This window comes from Notechis scutatus, chromosome 5 (assembly GCF_049901735.1).
Source record: "Notechis scutatus isolate UNSWTSFEM ecotype Mainland chromosome 5, rNotScu1.2, whole genome shotgun sequence".
Lineage (NCBI taxonomy): Eukaryota > Metazoa > Chordata > Lepidosauria > Squamata > Elapidae > Notechis > Notechis scutatus.
In genome coordinates, this window is record NC_142013.1 from 65421150 (window position 1) to 65442754 (window position 21605).

At 41.8% G+C, this 21605-nt stretch overlaps 1 protein-coding gene across 1 annotated transcript in view; it reads right to left on the reverse strand.

The window, feature by feature from the left end:
- The window catches only part of IL1RAPL1 (interleukin 1 receptor accessory protein like 1), a 1416302-nt gene that overhangs the window by 754531 nt on the left and 640166 nt on the right, over nt 1-21605 (reverse strand). The window lies entirely within an intron of this gene.

A 21605-nucleotide genomic window follows, 5' to 3' on the forward strand; every position in this document is an offset into this window, starting at 1 on the left:
AAGTCTTTTTCCTTTAAAATAGTATTATTTAACGTCCATCTAGATCTTCTTTTTTCTCCTTTCCATTTAATTGTCATTGGATTGTGATCTGCCCAAGTACTTGTTTCAATATTTATTTCTTGAATGTTAGTTATTAATTCTGTTGACATCCACATCATATCTATTCTGGACCATGATAAGTGTCTATTTGAATAGAAAGTGTATTGTTTAGTTTTAGCATTTGTTTCTCTCCATGTATCTTTTAAGTTTATTTCATCTACCATTTTAAAAAAAGATTTAGGGAGAGTCTTTCTGTTTTGCTTTATTGTTTTCTGTGCTGTATAGTCCAATTTATTGTCTACAATTCCATTAAAATCTCCCATTATAACTATATTAGCATAGTCCAGTTCGATTATTTTCATATGTAATTTTTTGTAGAATTCTCCTTGTTTGTCATTTGGAGCATAAATTGCAATCAGGAGTGTTTTCATATTATTGTCCATTATTTCCACCATTAGTATTCTTCCATCATCATCGGTATAGATCAATTTTGCTGGGGTGGTCTCTTTAATATATAAAACCACTCATCTTTTCTTACATTGTGTCAAGGAAGTAAATATTTTCCCTAATTTTGGCTGTACCAACCATTGTTCATATTGTTTTTTAATATGTACTTCTTGTAGACAAATTATATCAAATTTTAATTTCTCTAATTTATGAAAGGTTTTCCTTCTTTTAACGGCTGAGTTAAGTCCACTTATATTAATTGTAATCAATTTTTTCTCTTCCATGGTTATATTTTATAGTTAGGTTTAGCAACTCTTGTAGATCTTAGTTCACGTTGTTCTTTGGCTTCCACCTTTCCACCTACTGCACCTTCTTCTTTTTGAGTCACCATTTGGCAGTCCTCTTGGAATTCAATTAGTGAGATCTCTTTTTCTGCCTCTTCCTTTTTCCCTCCAAAAAATTCTGTATAAAATAATTCCGCTTTCTCAATTGAGTCAATTCTATGTCTCTGTTCTTGCCATGTAAACATTAAACCTTCTGGAATCAGCCATCTATAATTCACCTCTTTTTTAAGTAGCATTTTAGTCAGGAATCGGTATTCTCTTCTCATCTCTCTCACTCTTCTGGGTATTTGTTTCAAGACCACAATCTCCTTGTTTTTGTATTTCAATGTTTTCTCTCTTGCCACTTGCAATATTTGCGTTTTAATGGCTTGCTTTGTAAATCTAATGTGAACTTCTCTTGGTAAGCTATTTCTCATCGCATATCTTGTGAAAACTTGATAAACTTCATCTATTCCATCCATCATCTTCTCTTTGGTTATTTCCAAAGCTTCAGCCAGTATTTCTATCATTATCTCAGCTAAGTTTTGTCCTTTTTCTTCCTCTACATTTTGGAATCTAAGATAGAATTCTGATCTATCCATCTCCCATCTCAACATACCACTTTTATCTTGTTCAACCACCATTAATCTATTATCAATATCTCCAATCTTCTTGTCTCTTTGTTTATCTTCTTCTTCAATTTTTTGGAATCTCTCATCATACTTTAACATCATTTGTTGGATGTTCTCCACTTTTTAATCAGTTTTCCCTGTTCTTTGTTCAATGCTCTGTTCTTTGTTCAATGTTCTCTGTTCTTTGTTCGATGTTCTCCGTTCTTTGTTTGATGTTCTCTATTCTCTTTTCAATATTCTCTGATCTTGCTTGAATATTTTGAATTCCTTGCATAGTCATCTGTAGTCACTTTTTCTTTTTCTTGCTTTAACATTGTCTGTATTGAACGTTGTCCTCCAGATGGTGGAGAGGAAGAAACAGAAGTTGAAGAACCAGGAGCTGTAAATTTCCTACTCATTTTAAGCAATTCAAAATCTTCAGGTTCTTCTAAACCTTAATCCAATTGTGAAGTAACCAATTATAGTTAAAAATAAAAATAGTAGAAAAAAGAATCCCAGTAATAATAATAGAAAAAAGAAAAAAGAAGGGAGGGCAAAATTTCTTCAGGTTCTTGTATACCTTAATCCAATCAATAGTTAGATGAAAAAAAAAGGCTTAAGAAAAAAAAGGGGGAAAAAGGAAAAGGAAAAATTCTTCAGGTTCTTCAACACCTTAATCCAATTGAAAGCTCTCAAATAGAAAAAAGTACATAAGAATAAACCAGAAAGGTAGATGAAAAAACAAAAATACCAGGAAAGGAAAAAAAAGGCTTTTAAGGCTTTCCCTTTAAAATAAAAAGCAAATGTAGATATTGGACTTCCAAAGAAAAAAAGAAAAACAAAGACAAGCTCCAACAACGCCAAAAACCCATATAGTTATTACAAAAAAAAAAGATAAAAAGAAATACAATAAAGCTGGTGAAGAGGGATAGCACAACTTAGAAAAAGTAAAAAGGGCACAATGCACTTTGTTTAATTATCCAAGGCTCTTATTATAGCTCTCGTCCCCAAAGACTTATCACCTTTTCCCCCCTAAGTTTTAACACCAGACTCCAGCTGTTGATAGAAACCCAGAAGAGCACCTGCAATAATACTCTCCCATGCTCTTCCCTCTATCTTATCAAATAGCAATGTCCTTGAAAAAGAGTCTCAGTTCTTTCTTTCTCAGCTTTGTCTGGTCACAGGGAAATAGAATATTTTCAAGCCTCTAGTTGGCAGTGTTACAAAGTTTCTTTGCTCTCACCCCCCCACCCTTTTCCAAGCAGGATATAATAAGAATTAATAAAAAAAAGAAAAAGATATTTTTAAAAAAGGAAATAACTAAAGGGAGCCTCTAGCCTAAAATATCACAAAATCAAAAAGGAGAAGAAAAAAATAGATATAAACGAAAAAACCAGTCCAGTTTCAAAATATAAGATCATATATAGAAAATCCAACAATGAGAAAAAAAAAATTACTTTGACATTCCTGTTTAAAATCGCCGCTTAATCACTTCTGTCAAAACTTTTACAGATTCTTTCTTTTCCTTTGGGTGTCCTTTCAGATCTTAGAATAAAAAAAAGTTCTCACCAAACCGGCACACTCTCTCTTTCTGTTCTCTTCCGTTTCGGAGCTGTCCCAACTTCAGCAGCTTTAATGGCTGCCTCTTTGCCGCTGGCAAGAAGAGCTTCTCCTGGATCTACCAGGGACTTTGCGGTATCCCTGGGATCAACAGGATGCGCTCTTCACTTTCACCATCTCTTCAGGATGGTTTAGATCCGATAGGACCATCCAGGAGCAAAGATATCGGCAGCGATCTCAGACCTCCAAGATCGCATGCTGTATCGTCGCAATGCCAGCTCCGCCCTCTCCGGAGTCCCTCTTCTTTCCTTCTTTTTCAATCTCGGCTGAGCTGTGCAAAGCAGCTGAGGTTGAAAAAGCAGGAAATAAAGGACAGCCAAGAGCCCAGGCAGGCAGGTAGGCCAAACAGAACAGCAGACACCGAACCAGTTCGGTATCTGCTGCTCTTCAGAGCTACCGGTTCTATAGAACCAAGCCGAACTGGTAACATCCCACCCCTGCTTATACTTTATGATTGGTTCCCATAACAAAAAATCATTTCCCCATGGCTAATATTAATCTAAAGGAACAAACCTATCTCAGTGGTGGGATTCAAAAATTTTTGCTACCAGTTCTGTGGGTGTGGCTTATTTGGTGGGTGTGGCTTGGTGGTCATGTGACTGGGTGGGTGTGCTTGGTGGTCATGTGATTGGGTGGGCATGGCCAACTCAATGTCACTCACGTCAAGGGGTGCCTTGCCTGGCTCCTCCCCTCCCAGCCATTCCTTATCACACCTAGCCTCGACATATCTATAGTTCTGTAAAAATGTTATTCACCTTTTTTTTGACTTTATTATCTACATACTATAGATGTACTTTCATGGATCACTGAAAGGAGGAAATGGCTCACATGCTTTGCCCCAGAGTGTGATAGGCAAGAGGCTTTTAAGGGCTGTCACAAAGAAGTGGGGGCAATATATTTTCCAAAAAAGCAGAACGCAAACAAGAAGCAATGGGTGTAAACTGAACAAAGAGAGAAGCAACCTAAAACTAAGGAGAAACTTCCTGACAGTGAGAACAATTAACCAGTGGAATAGCTTGTCTCCAGAAATTCTGGGTGCTCAATCACTGGAGGTTTTTCAGAAAAGACTCGACAGCCATTTCTCTGAAATGGTATAGGGTTCCCCCAAGGTCCCTCTAAGTGTTATTCTGTTATTCTGACACTTTCCCAGGATCTCTACTCAAATTTATTTCATAATTTCACATATAAAATAGCCATTTGTGTAATACAACCTGCATGTTGTTCAAAACAGTAATTATTATAGCTGATGTTTGACAGCAAGCCTAAGTCAAAGGTCATAAGAGTGCTTCTTTCTGTGTATGTATACAAAATATCACATAGGAGGAATAGCATATTAAGCTGGACTTATGCAACCTGATGTACAAAATAAACACACACATATTTATGCTCTGGACTAGACATTGATGTAAATGCCTGAAAAATGTGTGCTAGCCCTGGGCAAAAGAAAAGCAGTAAAATCACTCTAGATATAGTGTAGGGACAGTGTAAAATATTAACACATATTAAATAATAAAACTGTCAAGCTCCATGGAATCCTTGCCCGACTGCAGCGTGATTGCGGATGGGAGAAGAGATAGCCTCGTCAAAAGAAAAACATCATCAATGTCAGCTGAGTAGTTCAGAGGCTGAATAGTTTAGAAGAGAGTTTAATCTGAAAAGAGGGGGAGGGAATGCTCTAACCAGCCACCTTGTTTATCTGGGATGGACTGAGGAGACGAAAGGAGCAGTGGAAAGGAGTTGCAACAGAATGTGAGGGGGAATCCCTGCTGTAAGGGATAATCGATAAGCAGTTAAACTGCTTAAGGGAGGGGATAGAATGGGAGGAGTATGGTTGTGGGGAAACTAAGGATATAGCTGGGAATCATGGATAGTGAGCATGCAATGTAGGACTATAGGGTTTGGGAAATTAGGGGTAATAGGATAATTGGGACACAAGTGTAGGGCGGAGATAGAAGCATTTAGGTGGGTGGAGTAAGGGGATAAATTGCGCTGGAAGGCGGTTGCTTCCAGCACTAATCTTGTTTGGGTCTACTGTGCTTGCTGATTTACTGTATGTAGAAAATAAACTACTATAAACCATTCCGTTTGTTGCTTCATATCTACGGATTCCAGGAAAACAGCTAAGAAAAACAATTAAAAATAATAGCACAGTTTGCTCTCTTTCTCTCCCTTCCTACTTCTTTTTCTTTCTTTTTCTTTCACATGCGTACAAATGCAGAAATACAAACACACTCACAAAAATAAAGCCATCATCCTGATTTTTTTTTTTTTTACCATCCAATTTCCATAGTTGTAGGGAAAGGAACCATAATATTTTTCCCCAAAAGAAGAAAAGAAGCATCTACCAGCAGAGGGAAGAAGAACTAGGGGGAAACATGATAGCATTGTTACACACACATGCGTGCGCGCGCACACACACACACACACACACACACACACACACACACACACACACACCTGGCTGGTCTGGGATGATCTCCAGTCAGCAGCAGGCAGGGGAAAAAGAAGAAATGGGTGGTGCCCCACCCCTCCAACCCTCTCTCTCTCTCTCTCTCATGCACACACATACACACACGCACGCGCACACATACTAGCTAGGCTGCACCAGCAACGAAGCGAGCCAAGCGAGCCTGGGAATGGTGTGTGGGGGGGTGCTTGGCAAGCTCAGGGAATGGTAGGGAAGGGGAAGGCTAGCTCCGGGGACGCTGGGGGGGGTTTTAGCGCAACTCGCAGGCTTACCTTTCAGCAGGAAGATCAGAGCTGCTCAGTTGGGACATAGGGCCAGGCACCATGTGGGAAAGCAGGTTAAGCCACGAGGACCCAGTGTGGAGTGAGGAGTGACTAGGCGGGACGAGCATAGGGCGTGGCAAGTGAGCAAGCTGCGACTGGGAACCGGTTTGGGGGCGTGGCTAGCCAGAAGTCCCTACCTGTTCGGCGACCCATGCCAAATTATCGCTACCGGTTCTCCCGAGTAGGTGCAAACCAGCTTAATACCACCTCTGATCTGTCTGCTTTCAAGTCTAGCTTTATCCTTAATTCATTTTCTATTATTTATTTTACATGCCTTTAAAAAAAATACAACAGTTTGAACAGAAGCTTTCCCATTAAAATTAAATGATTCACATTCCATTTATAAAAAAGCAAAAAACAAACAAACCTGGACTTTATTATTTTATAATGAAATGAATTTCCAACAAATAAGCATAATAACAGCAGTAAAAAAAATTCTGCTATAGTATTTTTTTAAAAAGTCTTCGAATTACCCCTCAATGACCCCCAATATCATTGTTAAAGAAGTGAGTCTCTCAACTACAAAATACATGGCCCGTTGTGAAGAAATCCCTAGCAGACGCACATGAGGCTTACAAAAAACAAAGCTGACAAGAAACAAACGGAATCCAGACCTTTTAACATTGGTGATCGAGTTTACCTCTCCATTCACTATCTGTAATCACTGTAACCATTGAAGAAATTAGGATCCAAATATGTGGGGCCTTTTCCCATCAAATGCATTATTCATCCTGTAACCATAGGTTTAGATTTGCCCAAGTCCCTCCGGCGGGTCCATCCCAGTGGTGGGATTCAAATAATTTAACAACTAGCTCTCTGCCCTAATGACCAGCTGGCTGGGTGTGGCTGGGTGGTCATGTGACTGGGTGGTGTACCAACTCGATGTCTCTTCTCTATATTCTTTCAAAAATCTTGATGTCTGTTTTGTATCACAGTGACTTTGTAAAGCAGTCTATAGTGGTACTAATTGCAGTTTTGGTGAGAAATGATGTTCTACAGTGGTATTCAGTTTACTACAATGATATTTGTAAAATGCACTAAAGCTTGAAGAATACATCTCTGCTTATACTGATAGATGGTTCTTTTTGAATATTACAGCATATATTACAGCAAATATTTCCAATACATTGTAAATGAAAATACATTTGAAAGGCATTTTCAAAGCAATCAGTTAGTAGATGTCTTACCATTCTTTCTCTTCTCTTTAAATTAAATCTTTCTGCTTTATTTTTTTTCTTGGGCCTTATTGCAATATTCCAAAAATTTCTCAGAACCTTCACAAAGAACCACTTCTAATTTAACTGGAATACATTATTTTCATTCTCAGTTTTTCTGTTTCAGAACAGTGGGAAGTATGCTCTTCTCCTTCACTCATTTCTATCTTTAATGATGTTTGGATGTACTTGCAAGAAAAAGAAACATTTAACTTTGGAGCCACCTGGGCGAGGGCAGCCTGCTGCATCCAGGCCCGGTTGCATCTCCTTAGCAGCGATCCTGGCCCCAGCTGCTGCTGCTGCCTCATGAGCCAGCCAGCCTAGTCCAACCCCACTGGGTGCTCCTGGCCCCGTCTCCTGGGGACTGCATGCTAAGGGATGAGTGTTGCCCAAAGAGGCCAGCGGGCAAGGATTTCACATCCAACAAAGGGGCTGGGTGGGGGGCTTCCTCCCCTTCCTCTTTTGGGCAGATTAACAAGGGAACTTCAAGCCAGGCATGTCCCACAGTCCCTGCCTCGCCCATCCCCACTGGCAGCTCTCGGCTGGGCAGCAGTTCAGTTTTCTTGGCTGGCTGCGATCCCGGATCCTCACCTGCCCTTCCCTTCATCCTGCAGCTGATGGCAGAGAGAAAAGTGAGACAGGTCTGAGCTGCTGCCACTCATCCCCCTCCCCCTGCCCTTATCTTGCTCCCTCCGCCTGGACTCTCTGCAGCTGCTGGGCCTCGCTTGCCTTTGTTGCCAGCAGGCAAGAGCAACCAGGGGCCATGAGGCTGCACTGCACACATTGCCCATCCACCAGCTAGCCCTCCCTTGCCAGCCAGCCGGTGAGGGCAGAGTGTGGGAATGCCTGGCCTCCTGACTGCTTGCTTGCCTGGTAAGGTTTGAAGGTAAGGCTGACAATGGGGGAAGGAGACCAACTCTGGGCCAGCCACACTTTGACAAAGGGCCACCTGGGGGGGGGGACATACAGCAAGGCTCACCACCTTTTTGGATCTTGCCCTCCCTTCCACCTCAGGTCCTGCATCCAGCCTGCGATGGGATGATGCACTGCTTCTGGGCCAGCCAGAAGGTGGGTGGACAGGTGAGCAGGTAGGTGGCCCTTGGGGAGAGTGCTGCCAAGGCCGCTGCTTGTGGCTGCATGCAAGATGCATGTATACAGTCATGGGGCATCTGCCCAACCACCTACCAGGAGCACTGCTGCTGGATGCTGGCCTGGTTGGGATGTGAAGGGCAGGGCACTCAGGCCAGCGGAGGCATGTGGAAACAATGAAGGAGGTCTTCGGGAGGGATCAGGTCATCCAAGGCTTTGCTTCCTGGGAAGGGTTCTGTCGTGGAGGGCTATATGCCTGAAACAGGTGCATTTTCTCAGGCCTCCTACCAGAGGCCTTGCAGAAGCCAAAAGCCAGGCCCAAAAGGTGGCCAAGTAGGTCTCCCTTCCCCACCTCTCAGGCCTGGTGAGGAGTGGCTGGAAGGGGTGGGGCAAGGGGCAGGACAGAGTGGGGCCAGCCAGTGGTAGGATCAGCCAGTTTACCGAACTGCAGAAAAAGTTAGCTACAGGTTCTCGCGAACCAGTACAAACTAGCTGAATCCCACACTGGCCCACACTCCATTGCAGCTTATTGAAACTTGAAGTCACCTCCCCCCTCAGACCTAACCTTCCACTGCCACTTGAGCCAGTAATGATAGAGGGGGAACAGCATTTTGAGGTCCAAGATATTTTTGATTCCCGTAAACATACGGGATATCTTCAATATTTAGATTTCACTGAAAGATTTCACAGAAGCCCAAAACGAATGGGTTGACCACTGCCACATTAGGGCTTCTAAACTTTTGAAGCACTGTTATAATCAATATCCTGATAGACCTAAATGAAATTGTTCTGTTTTAACCTTCTTCTCTTCCTGTTTATTTTGTTTTGTTCTACAGGACTAACATTGCTATTCAAGGGGCAGCTTGTCAGTTCCACCATCATATCCTGCTATTCTGTTGGAGGGGAGAGAGGAAGACTGGATGACATTTTCCACATGTTTTCACTTTTGCTGTAACCAATTGGGAACTAGGGAGAAGGATTGTCTTTGGAGATGGAGCAGACTCCCTCCCAGCTGGTTCCAGCCTGGTTCCAAGGCCGTTGTGCCCTGAGATTTACCTGTTATCTGCCTAACACCTCAACATTCTCAAAGCATCCATGCAGCAATACATTGGCTGCCGGTGGACTGGTTGGGAGTGGGATTTGGGCAAATGGAAGAATTGCTTTGTGCCTTCAGCTTCCATCTGACTTTACTGCAAATACTTTCTCTCAGTAAAGGTTATTTTGATTCAGCTCAATGGAGTCAAGAGTTTTGCTTTCCTGAGGGACCAGCAGGGGCAGGCCCTTATAGAATCATTATAAAAAATGAAACCCAATATATGACTGCATACTGTCAACCAACAGCTAACTTTGCAATGTGCATGGTATTTTTCTCTGAAATATGAATAACACCATCGAAAGCACAACTAGAGAACTCAATAGACTTACAGAAAATATAAGCGAGAATGATTTCTGTGCATACAACACATCATGAATCATGGTGTATATATTACCTATAATTGGACTTCTAATTTCCTTAAATAATGCAAATTAGGAAATATATAAAGAGAGCAAAGACAGAAATGTAATAGTTCTTTTATTCTTATTCTCTTTTTAAAGTTTTTTTTTTTACTTTTTGCATTTTAAATTTTGTAAAAATAACTATCTATCAATCTATCTATCCATCCATCCATCCATCCACCCACCCATCCAATTTATTAATCAATTTTATATAGCAACCATCTCACTATCAAAATGAGCAGTTTACAAGTGAAACACTAAAAATCCTTTTAAAAATAGAAAAAAGATTTAAAAATGGAGAGAGCACTCTCAAGTCACTAACCACTCTAACTTCTTGCTTGAATATGCATGCATGATCACACACATTTACACTTTTATGTTATCTAAATAATAGAATGCCAAGAATTTTTAATTACTGGTACATCATATAAATATCATTGTGCTGAAATTATCTAATTATAATATTTTAACAAGGAATCTCATCCACCCTACCCTAAAGACTGAGAGAACAGCCAGCTTTCTTGAATGCCATCAAGCTGGAAGTGATTCACATATCTGGCGAACTGTCAGTTAAGAGGTCAGGCATTGTGACAGAAGAAAGATTACATACTTTAATCAACAGGATGCAGCATTTAACCTCCTGAAAAGAACAAGAAGCTGGGTTACATCTTCAGCCTTTTACTCTTCAGAGGTATTACTATTCACTTAGAGTTAATCATTTCAATAAAAGATTTTCAGGTTCCTGGATTATTCTTTGATATGTACTCTTATAGTGTAAAACAGGAGTGTCAAACTCAAGGCCCATGGGCCGAATCCGGCCCATGACCTGGTCGGATCCAGCCCATGAGGCTGTCCTGGAAACAGTAAGCGGGGGGCACATCACTTCAGCCCAGCCCAGCCCCACCCATCCCAGTAGGCACGCATAGGCACAAGAGGTGGTGGGCGTACACATGCACAAGCCCAGCTGATGCCATCCTGGCAGACATGCGCACGCACAGGAGGTGGCGGGAGCACACACACACAGGCCTGGCCCATGCCATCCTGGCAGGCACACATGCGCACAGTAGGAGGCAAGCACACGCGCACCCAGGCCCAGACCTACAGAAGGCGGGCACATGCATGCCCGCTGGGATGGAGTGGGCTGGGTCTGTGCATATGTGCACCTGCATCCTATGTGCAAGTGTGCCTGCTGGGATGGCATGGGCTGGGCAAAGTGACATGTGTGCCCACTGGGATGAGAGGGCAGGACCGAAGTGACGCTGGCTGGCCCCTTACCATTTCCAGGACAGCTTCCCTTACCAGCCTTTCAGGTGTGTGTGAATGTGTGGGGGGCAGGAGGGAGGTGCACCAGGTCTGCCCAGCCCAAAGGAGGTGAAGTGGCCAGCTAGAAAGACCGAGGAGAAGTAGTAGAAGCATGCCCATTCTCAGCAGGCAAAGGTGAGTGGGGAAAGCTCATTCTGCATTGGTGCTATGGCCGCCCAAGCCCAGCTGGAATTGCATGCCTCCCCCCCATCTATGCTGGGCCTGGGTAACCAGGGTTCCGATGGGGATCTGGTTTCCCCCACTTGCGGTGTCTGTTTTTTGCCTGCTAGGCCTGGGCATGCTTTACCACCTCTATTCAATTTTTCTAGTTGGATACTTTGCCTCCTTTGGGGGCAGGCTGAGCAGGCCTGCTCTGAGCCAAACTTTCTGGAAAAGCCGGCTGAGCGGGGAATTTGGCTACGATCCTCAGCTCCGAATGGAGATGTGGCGAGGGGGTGCAAGATAGAAGGCTGCCTTCAGTCCAGGGAAGGGATCATAGTGTGAGAGGCTCCGTTTGAAGAAGCTGTGTCAGTTGGGCAGCACCCCAAAAGCGCTCTGGAGCTGCTGCTGGCAGGGCAGGGCTTGGCTTTCCTTGCCAAGCAGCCCTAGTGAAGGAGGCACATCACTGGGGGTCTCTATTCCTAGCAGCTCCTGGGTGGCAACTCCGCCACCACTTGGCAGACCTACCCAACCTGAAGGAGGCGAAGCAGCCAGCTAGAAAGACGTGTTCCCCTTGCATACCCAATGCACCTCGACACCACCTCGGCCACCAGCAGCTCAGGCCCAGGCCCAGCAGGCAAAAAAAGACCATCACAAGTGGGGAAAGCCCTGGTCAAGCCCTGGTTATTCAGGCCCAGCAGAGATGGAGGGGGAAGGCATACAATCTCAACTGGGCTTGGGTGGCCATAATGCCGATGCGGATCGAGCTTTCCCCATTCGCAATGGCCACCTTTTGCCTGCTGGGAATGGGCCTACTTTTACCACTTCTGCTTGGCCTTTCTAGCTGGCCACTTCATCTCCTTCAGGGTGGGTGGGTCTGCAGAGCGGTAGCGGAGTTGCCACCCAGGAGCTGCCAGGAGTAGAGACCCCCGGTGATGAGACTCCTTCACCAGGGCTGCTCGGCAAAGAAAGCCAAGCCCCGCCTTGCCCTGTGAGTAGCAGCTCCAGAGCATTTTTGGGATGCTGCCTGACTGATGCAGCTCCTTCAGACAGAGACCCGGAGGGTGCTGTCCCTTCCATGAACTGAAGGCAGCCTTCTGTCTTGAAACCCAACCCTGCCGCATATCCATTCTAAGGTGAGGATTGCAGCCAAATTTCTCAGAAGATGTGGCTCAGGAATAGTGGGGCTTCCCTCTGTGTGAGCAGGTGAGTTGACAGGACACTGCCCGAACCAATGCCTGGGGCTCAAAGGCCCTCTTCCTCCAGTCTTGGGACAGGCACTGCTTCCTACCCCACCCCGTGCCCCGCTTTGGTGAAGCCCAGCTGTGCGCCACATGTTAGGTCTGGTAGCAGACGGGGAAATGCCATGCCCTCCCCTGCTTCCTGCAGGGACTACTGGTGGAGCACCCCTCTCGTACATCCACTGTTGCAGTCAGGTGCATGAGGGGAACATGCTCCATACACAGGCCAAAGGGAAGATCCACGAGGGGGCTGAGGAGAAGATGACCAGCAGCGATCTTGCTCTCCAACCACCAAAGCAGACAGTGGGATGGAGTAAGTGACATGTTCCTTCCCACAGCCTCTGCTTGCTGCTTGGACAGCCAGCCCGGTGCTGGCAGCAGGCTCTGGAGTAACAGTGTATGCCAGCTGAGGGGCCGACAGGCTGCATCTACAGCTGAAAACCATTCCCACCACACACACAAAAAGGGCGGTGAGCCATGGTTTTTGGCTGTAGCCCCCTACCTTGCTTTACCCCATTCTGTGGGATGAGCCTCCCACCCCACCCATCGGAGACCCCTGGATTCTTTCCCCAATTCCACCCAAACACACAGGCACCACCCACATGAGCTATATCAAGTAGGCCAGGGGTGGTATTCAGCAGGTTCTGAACAGTTCTGGAGAACCGGTAGTGGAAATTTTGAGTAGTTCAGAGAACTGGCACATACCACCTCTGACTGGAGATTTTACGGTATTCCTCCCCTGCCACGCCCACCAAGCCATGCCCACAGAACTGGTAGTAAAAAAAATTGAATCCCACCACTGAAGTGGGCCATGCCTCCTGGCCACACCCAGTCGATTGTGAACACTCTGGTATACCCCTTCCCCTGGCCACACTCTCCCCCGGTCTACAGAGGACAACCAAAATGCTGATCTGGCCCTCAATAAAATTGACTTTGACACCCCTGGTGTAGAAGGTAGCCTCAAAAGGAACAAGATTCTTGATCTGCACATTTGTTCTGCATATTCGAAACTTCTGCCTTCCAAATGTTAGAGTATCCTCTATAGAAAAATCTTTTTTCTTAGGGTATTTTTGTTTTTTGTTTGCTTTTGTAATAGTCTTGCCACCAAAGATTCATTATTTGTCAGTTAAATTCTGATCAAAGAATCAGAAAAAATGGGGGGAGGAATTTGGGGGGAGGAATATTTTCTCTGTTTTGTCATAAAATTTGTTGCACATGTCTCATTCTTTCATTGACACCTTTTATATATAGCCTACACATAACAGCAGACATCATTTTGAACAGTTGATGTTGTACTTACTAATTTTAATTCCATTCTTCAATTTATAATTATGAGACATTTGTAGGGTTATAATGCTTTGTGTCATTTTTCTGCTTAAACTATTAAATCACTCTTGTATCCAGTTTGTAATGTAATCACTTAGGCTTTTTAATGACTTAAAATAGCCAGAATATCACAAATAAGTCTGTTTCCCATACGAAATTATTATTTTATAGTTATTTTTAAAATGTTATATTAAATGTTATATTTATATTATATTAAATGTTATATTAATATTAAAATGTTATATTGAAAGTCAACAGTCTATATTTCTATTGAACCTAATTATAACTTTCTTAGATCAAACTTTATTTAACTTTTTGTTGTTTATTTCAAATTATTTCCATTCTTAAGCATATAACCTTTTTTCCTTTTGTTCAGAGTTGAAAATAAATTCTTCTAATAAAGTCTTTTCAAACTTGTTGTTCTGGAACTCTCTAATAGTTTTAATATGGATAAGAGGTAATTTCCAAAAGTGACATTAAGTGAACTTAACGTCCTTTAAAAGACTCTGCTACGTCTGTGAACAAGATGGCTCATTCCTTTTGTCTCCCAATGTTCAAACCTATAGAAAACCATTGTCCTGCAATCACTTCATAAAAAGCAGCTGTCTAGAGTATATCTCCCATCCTCTCCTTATTAAGAGAAATTCAAACCTACTTATGTCATTAGAAATACATGTGAAAAGTTTAACAAATTACCTATATGCTAAAAGTTGCTAATGTAGGGAAAATGTGTGTGTGTGTGTTTTCATAATCAAAGACTAGAATTCTATGTAGAAATATGTCTATAATAAAAATCAAAGAAGAAAAAGTGAAATCACTTAATTTACTAAATATATGTAGCAAAAAATGAAAATAGTAGTTTCTCAAAATTGTTAAGTCTGTGGAAAAATATCCTTTTAAAATATTGTTATAATACTTAGATTTACTGTAGTCCTTGACTTACAACCATTTGTTCAGCAACAGATCCCCATAGTTACATTATCAAAATTCATGTGCTTGGCAATTGGCATGTATTTATGATGGTTGCAGTATCCAGTGGAATTCAAATTTTTTTTACTACCGGTTCTGTGGGCATGGTGTGGCAGGTGTGGCAGGGGAAGTATATTGTAAAACAGTGGTCGCCAACCAGTGGGCCAGGAACCACTGGTTGTCCGTGAGAAAATTTTAGTGGTCCTCAGAGAAATTTCACCCCCAAAACACCCCACAAAGCAATTAATCCAGGAACACAAGGCTGCACTGCCCACATGGCCCGCAGGAACACAAGGGTTGCATTGCTTGCATTGCAAACAACACGAGGTAGTGAGGGGAGGAGGGAAAGGGCGGAGGGGGGAACTTGCCCCACGCGCCTTGCCTGGCCACTGGGCTGCTTCTATCTGCTTCTTCTGCTTTTGGCTGCATGCAAGGAAAGCAGCAAAAGTTTTTCTTTCTCTTCCCCAAACTCCACGAGAAATGAGCCTTTGGGACCCTGCAAGGCATCCTGCTCCAAGAGGCTGTGCCGGCGCAACAAGTCTCACAAAGACACGTTTCTGGAGGAGTTTGGGGGAGAGAAAGAAAGACTTCTGCTGCTTCTGCTGCTTTCCTTGAATGAATCCAAAAGTCTCTCTCTCTCCTTGAGAACGGAACTGGAGATGGTATCCTGCAATCCCAAATAAAGAATGATCAATTGGGAGGAAATTTCCGGTTTGTCGGCTTTGCGAGCGGTAGGGATTCGCGAAGCTGCGCGATCCCTGCCGCGCTAGCCGTTTTTGGGGCTCCGATCCGAAAGGGTGCGGAGCAAGGCTGCCTGCAGGGGCAGCTGAAGGTAGGGGATCCGGAAAGGGTTTGGGGGTGCTGCAGACCCCTCTCCTAGCCGGCAGAACCTCCTTTTACCAAGACGGTGCAGCGGCGGTCCATAATGGCCGCCACAAAGAAGCCGGCAGCTGGGCAAGTATGCGCTGGAGGAAGAGGAGAAAGTTTTTTAAAAGTGAAAGTCTTCTTGGTCGACCCAGGACTCTAAGATATATTTAATTTAATTCCTGAAAATGATGGCTTTTGGGTGATTCTTTCCACAAGAGAAAATAAGTGGCAATTCTGAGGTGCTGAAAGGAAAGTTTACTCTCCCCCCCGACGGAATTAATAAATGGATATTGAGAAACCTGTGTTTTTTTTCAGGTAAAACTAGCTTTTTGGGATAAGTCAGAAGGGAGAGGACAAAAAATATATTTATCTGGTTGGACTTTGTTGGAGGAGATGCCTTAAGGATTTGAAAACAGAAATAAAATCTTAATAAGGCTTCAGAACACAGATTTGAATTTTCTTTTTTTTCTTTGTCTGATACTACCCCTGGAAGAGAAAGGGGGAATTTTGGCTTGGCTTGGATTGATTGAGGATTGTGGACTTTGGGATTGTCTTATTTTTCTTTTGGAATATTTTGGTTGGTGTGAGAAGAAAGAGGGAAAAAAAGAAAAGAAAAGATCTACAATGGCTTTTTCCTTTGAGGAACTGAGGGATGAATATGAGCAAACAAAAGCAGCCTGTAAAGATGGTATGGAAAAAGCTTTTCTTTTTTAGAAATGGCGTTGGTTAACTACGAACAGACAATACAGATGGAAGTAGAAGAACAACAAGAAGAAGATGAAGACGCCATCTTCAATGAATCCCAAAATTCATCTAAGAAAGAAGGAAGGAAGAAAGCGAGGAAAATGAAGGACTTAAGATCTAAAAAAACATTTAAGAAAGAGAAAAAATATGATGCAAAATAAATACAATGATAGCAAACAAGAGAAAAAGGGAATACAACAGAGAAGGGATGCCGGCAAGACAGAGGTTAGAAGAAGTGGGGGTAGGAAGATTTGGTGGGGGAAGAAAGAAAGGGGAAAGGCGGAGAAAAGCCACAAAGTTTTAAAATTAGATGGGAAAAGAGGAATCTTTTTAGGGATAATGGGTAAAGCATAAACTTTCTTAAAAAGATTCTGCAAGGTACACAAGATGGTATTGTAACATTTGTATTAGAAATAGAAAATTAGAATGGCTTAAGAGTTAATAAGAAATTAAAATGTTGAAATGTTTAATAATGATTGATTTTTAAAATGTAATAAAATATTGAAGGGAAAGGCAATGAGAATGCTATAAGATTTATTATTTAGATTTATTATTTAACTACGTATTTAGGAGGATATTATGTATTTAAACATTTTTGATTTTTACTCTGTTTTTATTGTTACTAAAAGTAAAAATTAGTAGATAGAATGTACCAAGCAGAATCAAATTGGGTATTAGGTGTTTATAAATGTTAATCTAATTAATTTAGGAGAGGATAGAAAGGCATCATGCTCTGATTAGTGATTTCAGGAGAAATTCTTTTTTTTTTTTTTTTTCATTATAAGGAATGAGATAGAGGGATAATAAAGGATGGGCAAAAGATACAAATATAATGATTTAAATTAAGATGGATTGAATAAGATAGAATTATGAAGAGTGAAATGTGTGGAGAAGTTTATATAGAAGATACAGAATGGTAAATAAAATAGGTAATGATCTGTAAGATGAGCATGAATATAATTAAAGCCCATATAAAGAGAGGTACCTGGGGCCAAGTTACTTTACTAAAAGATTTTTTATATGTATGTTTGTGTCTGTTTATGTCTTTGAGAGTATTGGTGAAACCTTGTAGAAACATAGAGACGATAATCAAGTCAGAAAGAAATAGATGAAATAATATAGAAATGTATTGTATAAGATAAGGTTTTATCTGACTTGTTAAATCTATAATGGAAAAAGGTTCAAATGTGTAATGGTTGATGATGATTTGTTTGTTTTTGAAATGAATAAAACTTGCTTAAAAAAAAAAAAGAATGATCAATTGGTAGGAAAATGGGTGGGGAATTTTCCTGCAGACTTTTTTTTGGGATTTTCCCAGGGTCTCTGGTCCTCAGGATTTAAAATTATGAATTTAGTGGTCCCCGAGGTCCAAAAGGTTGGTGACCTCTGCTGTAAAATCTCCATTCCCACCCCACTCCTGGGGGAAGGTTTCTTCAAAATCCCATTCCCTCCACGCCCCACTAACCTGCTTTCCAGCTCTGTTCTCCTGTGCAGGGCAACAAAAGAAGACCCAGTCAATAAGCTGGGACTTGGGAGGCAGAGAATAGATGGGGGCAGGGCCAGTTAGAAGTGGTATTTGCCAGTTCTCCAAACAGAGGTGGAATTCTGCAGGTTCTGATCAGTTCTGGATAACTGGTAGCAGAAATTTTGAGTAGTTTGGAGAACCGGCAAATACCACCTCTGACTGGAGATTTTACAGCATCCTTCCCCTGCCACGCCCACCAAGCCACACCCACAGAACCAGTATTAAAAAATCTGAATCCCACCACTGTGTCCAAACTACTCAAAATTTCCACTACCGGTTCTCCAGAACTGGTCAGAACCTGCTGAATACCACCTCTGATGGAATCATGCAATCATCATTTGCCACTTGCCCAAATGGCTTCAGACAAATAGTCAACAATGGAAGCTGGATTTGCTTAATAACCATGTGATTCATTTAACAATTTTAGTGATTCACTTAACAAACATGGCAAAAAGATTGTAAAATGAGGTACAACTCACTTAATAACTGCCTTAAGAACAGAAATTCTGGCTATAAGTTTTGGAATATGTCACCTGAAAAATAGTTTCAAAAGTGATGAAAATAAAATGCTTAAGCCGTTGTGACATGTTTATAATGTATCAGTATTGAATAAGCCAGAAAAATGTAGCAAAATGGATTTATACAATCATCTATATCCTTGTGATATTATATGATACTTTAAAACTCTTGGTTATACAATTCCAGTTCTTTAATATTGTGTAATAATAGTACTGATTGGTTCAACAACTGCAGAATTTTGTCAGTATTGTTTTCAAATAATTCTTCTCAAGCATTCAAAGATCAGATTATACATAAGAGGAATCTTTTTACCTCCCCCTTTCTGTGTATGATTGAAATAACAAACATTAAAATCATTTTCTTCTCCTTTTATTCAAAAGCCATCTTTACACTTTATACTGTATGCTTGATATAATTATATTTTTTACACAATTCCCCTTTCACTTAAATTCTTAAAAAAACTCATGTCTCCTTTATCTATTGAGGAAATGAAATATAACATTTTTTCAGAGTTGTTCATTCAGAGATTTACAGTTACTTTTTTAGTTCCTTCTGCTTCCCAGTCTCTCTTTAGTTTTAAAAGAAATTATTGGTAATAAAATGCTGTTGTCAGCAATATATTTAAGGCGAAACAAATCCATCCATCCAAATCCTTCCATTTAATTAATCATATGAAAAATATTTTGAATAAGATCAAAAGCATATGTGGCCTACATTTTATTCCCACGGGTACCAATTAGATACCAATTGAAAGCCTAATAGCAGGATGTAAGGGCAATAATATTTCTACTCTTGTTCTCCATAGGCCGATAGACTGATCATGAATGTATTTAAATAATTATCATTACTTGCCCATTCAACTCTATCCTCTATGTATCTTCCTAGCCTTCTTTTCAATCTCTCTAAGTTGATGATTTATCTTGCTGCACGTTAGGTTAAAATCTTTATTGGCAATTTCTACCACATCCTTTTTATAAATCATGATCAGCCTTGATTCAACAACCAGGATAATATCTGCATTGGTATGCATTATTTTATACTTACATATACTGATTTGCATTTGCTATTTAAATATCTATTCAAACTTCAGGTATACTTCTAAAACTATGTGATGACCTTTTCATTTCAATTACACTAAATAACTTAGTATTATTAACAACTTTTGTCAACATAGTGTTCAAGTCCCAATTTGAAATCATTTAAGAAGTTAATTTTCTATCAGATGCAAATATGTGCCATTATTTCACTCTATATGTTATACTTTTATTAACAAAATGTTTAATATCACTCAATAATTTTATTTATGTCAAGAATTGTCACTAATTTAACAAAAACTAATTTTAAGTTGACCTATGATTACCTGAGATCATAAATCTTCAATAATTGGAGAAGGAAGCAGAGCGGATTGAGGGAATGGGGTTCCAGCCTTCTGATTTCACCTGCCTGGAGACCCTTAGGGAGAACCCCGGAGATAGAAGGAAAGCCCCATAGATCATGAGGAGAAGTGCAATCTCCCATTAGATCTGGGGAAAACCCCTTGAATCTGGCAGGAGAGAGGATGTGGCAGCTTGGAAAGAGAAAGGAAGGGAAAAATCAAGGAGCAGCGTAGCTGTGCTGGGTGAGACTTTTCTAACTTCCTGCTGTAGAATTTATCCTGACTTAAATGCTAATGACTTTGGAAAAGGGGGACTCAAAAGGAAAAATAGTGGCGACTAACTTTCAGAGCCATTGATTGTTCTGGAAAGGAATGGAAGAAATGATTATAAAGGAGTTAACTTTAAATTAAAAGTTAGTCTGGACTAGTTATTTCTTAAAGAACTTTAACTGTTTGAAGAATATTAGAATACATTTTTAGTACTTTTTGATTGTTATTGGCACCATCTAATGACTGGAAGAGACTGTTAGAAATGTAAAGTGTTTTTATCTTTGTTTTGACTAGGAAAGTCTTTGGGAACAGTTAGCTACAAAGTGTATTTTTACAGCTGTCTACTGATAACTGTGATGTTTAGAGACAGCTTGTGAGAACATTAAATATTTTGAGCTGTGGAAAACTGAAGAAAGAAGGAGTATTGTGTATTGTGAATTTGAAAACTGTTGCGTTGTGGGAAAAGAGACTCGAGACCCAGTTGACTTTTCCCTTTTTATTTTCTTTCTAGTAATCGCATGCGGAGAAACCACGTCAGCCTTTTTTATAGCCGGCTGCTCGCAGCTCGTGGCCAATGATGGCTCTTCAAATCTCCCGCCACCACGGACCAACGTATCATAGGTAAGTGTTATGTCTCACCTGTACCAACGAGGTGAGAAGTCCAAATTCCCAACTGAAAACAAACAACCAAGCAAGTCCAGTAATTACAGGGTTAAATTCCTTAAGCCGATAAAGTTCTTGGCAGTCTCACACAAGCTTTCTGCCAAGTCTGACAATAAAGCAGGAATATAAATCACAAGCCGTCACCGCACACAGGATACTTGAAGCTTCTCTCACTAAATTAACATGTTGTCCCGAACAAGTTCCCAGAGCGAACATACCCACTTTTATTCCCTGTGGGGCGTGTCAGTCCCTCATCTCAGTCGCTGATTCGTCCTTTCTTTCTGCGTTGTAGCTCGCACTTTTGCCTGTGCCGTTGCCTCGCATCAAGCCAGCATTCCTCAGCCATAGACTCTGATACGCCCTCCTCCTTTTCCTGATTAGCCTCAGGTCTTCTCACTCGGTTATCTGCTGACACCTGAGGCACAATCAGGGAGGAAGGCAATGCCGAAGAGGAAGGTCCTGGGGAGGAAGGCATTTCCAAAACCTCCTCTTCCCCAGTGTCCGTGTCTTCGTCCTCTAATAAAGCAGGCTCAAACCTTAGAGCCACAACACTATCCCTCACCGCAGGGCCCTTCTCCCGAGTCTGACGATCAGGACGTGGTTTCAATGGGAACTGTTCATGGAATCTCCGGATAAGGTCCGGGGCGTGGAACGAGGAAGCATCCACCCAGGAAAGAGCCTCCGGTCCATCCCCCAGCCTCTCGATGTAGTATTGAAACCGTCCTTTCAGCCAGCGAGAATCCCAAATGCTGACCACCGTGTCATCAGCAGCGGGATCATCGCCGGGTACAGGTGGAGGAACCGTAGCAGCGGGAGAACAGAGCGCACACAAAGGGGCATCAGGAACCAGAAGGGAACGGTGGAAGACAGGATGAATGCGCATGGAGCGCGGTAGGGTGAGCCGATAAGCAACGGGATTAATTACCACCTCGATAGGGAAGGGACCGATGAAGCGATGGTCCAACTTCTTGATCGGATGGTCGACCCGTAGATTTTTTGTGGATAACCACACCCG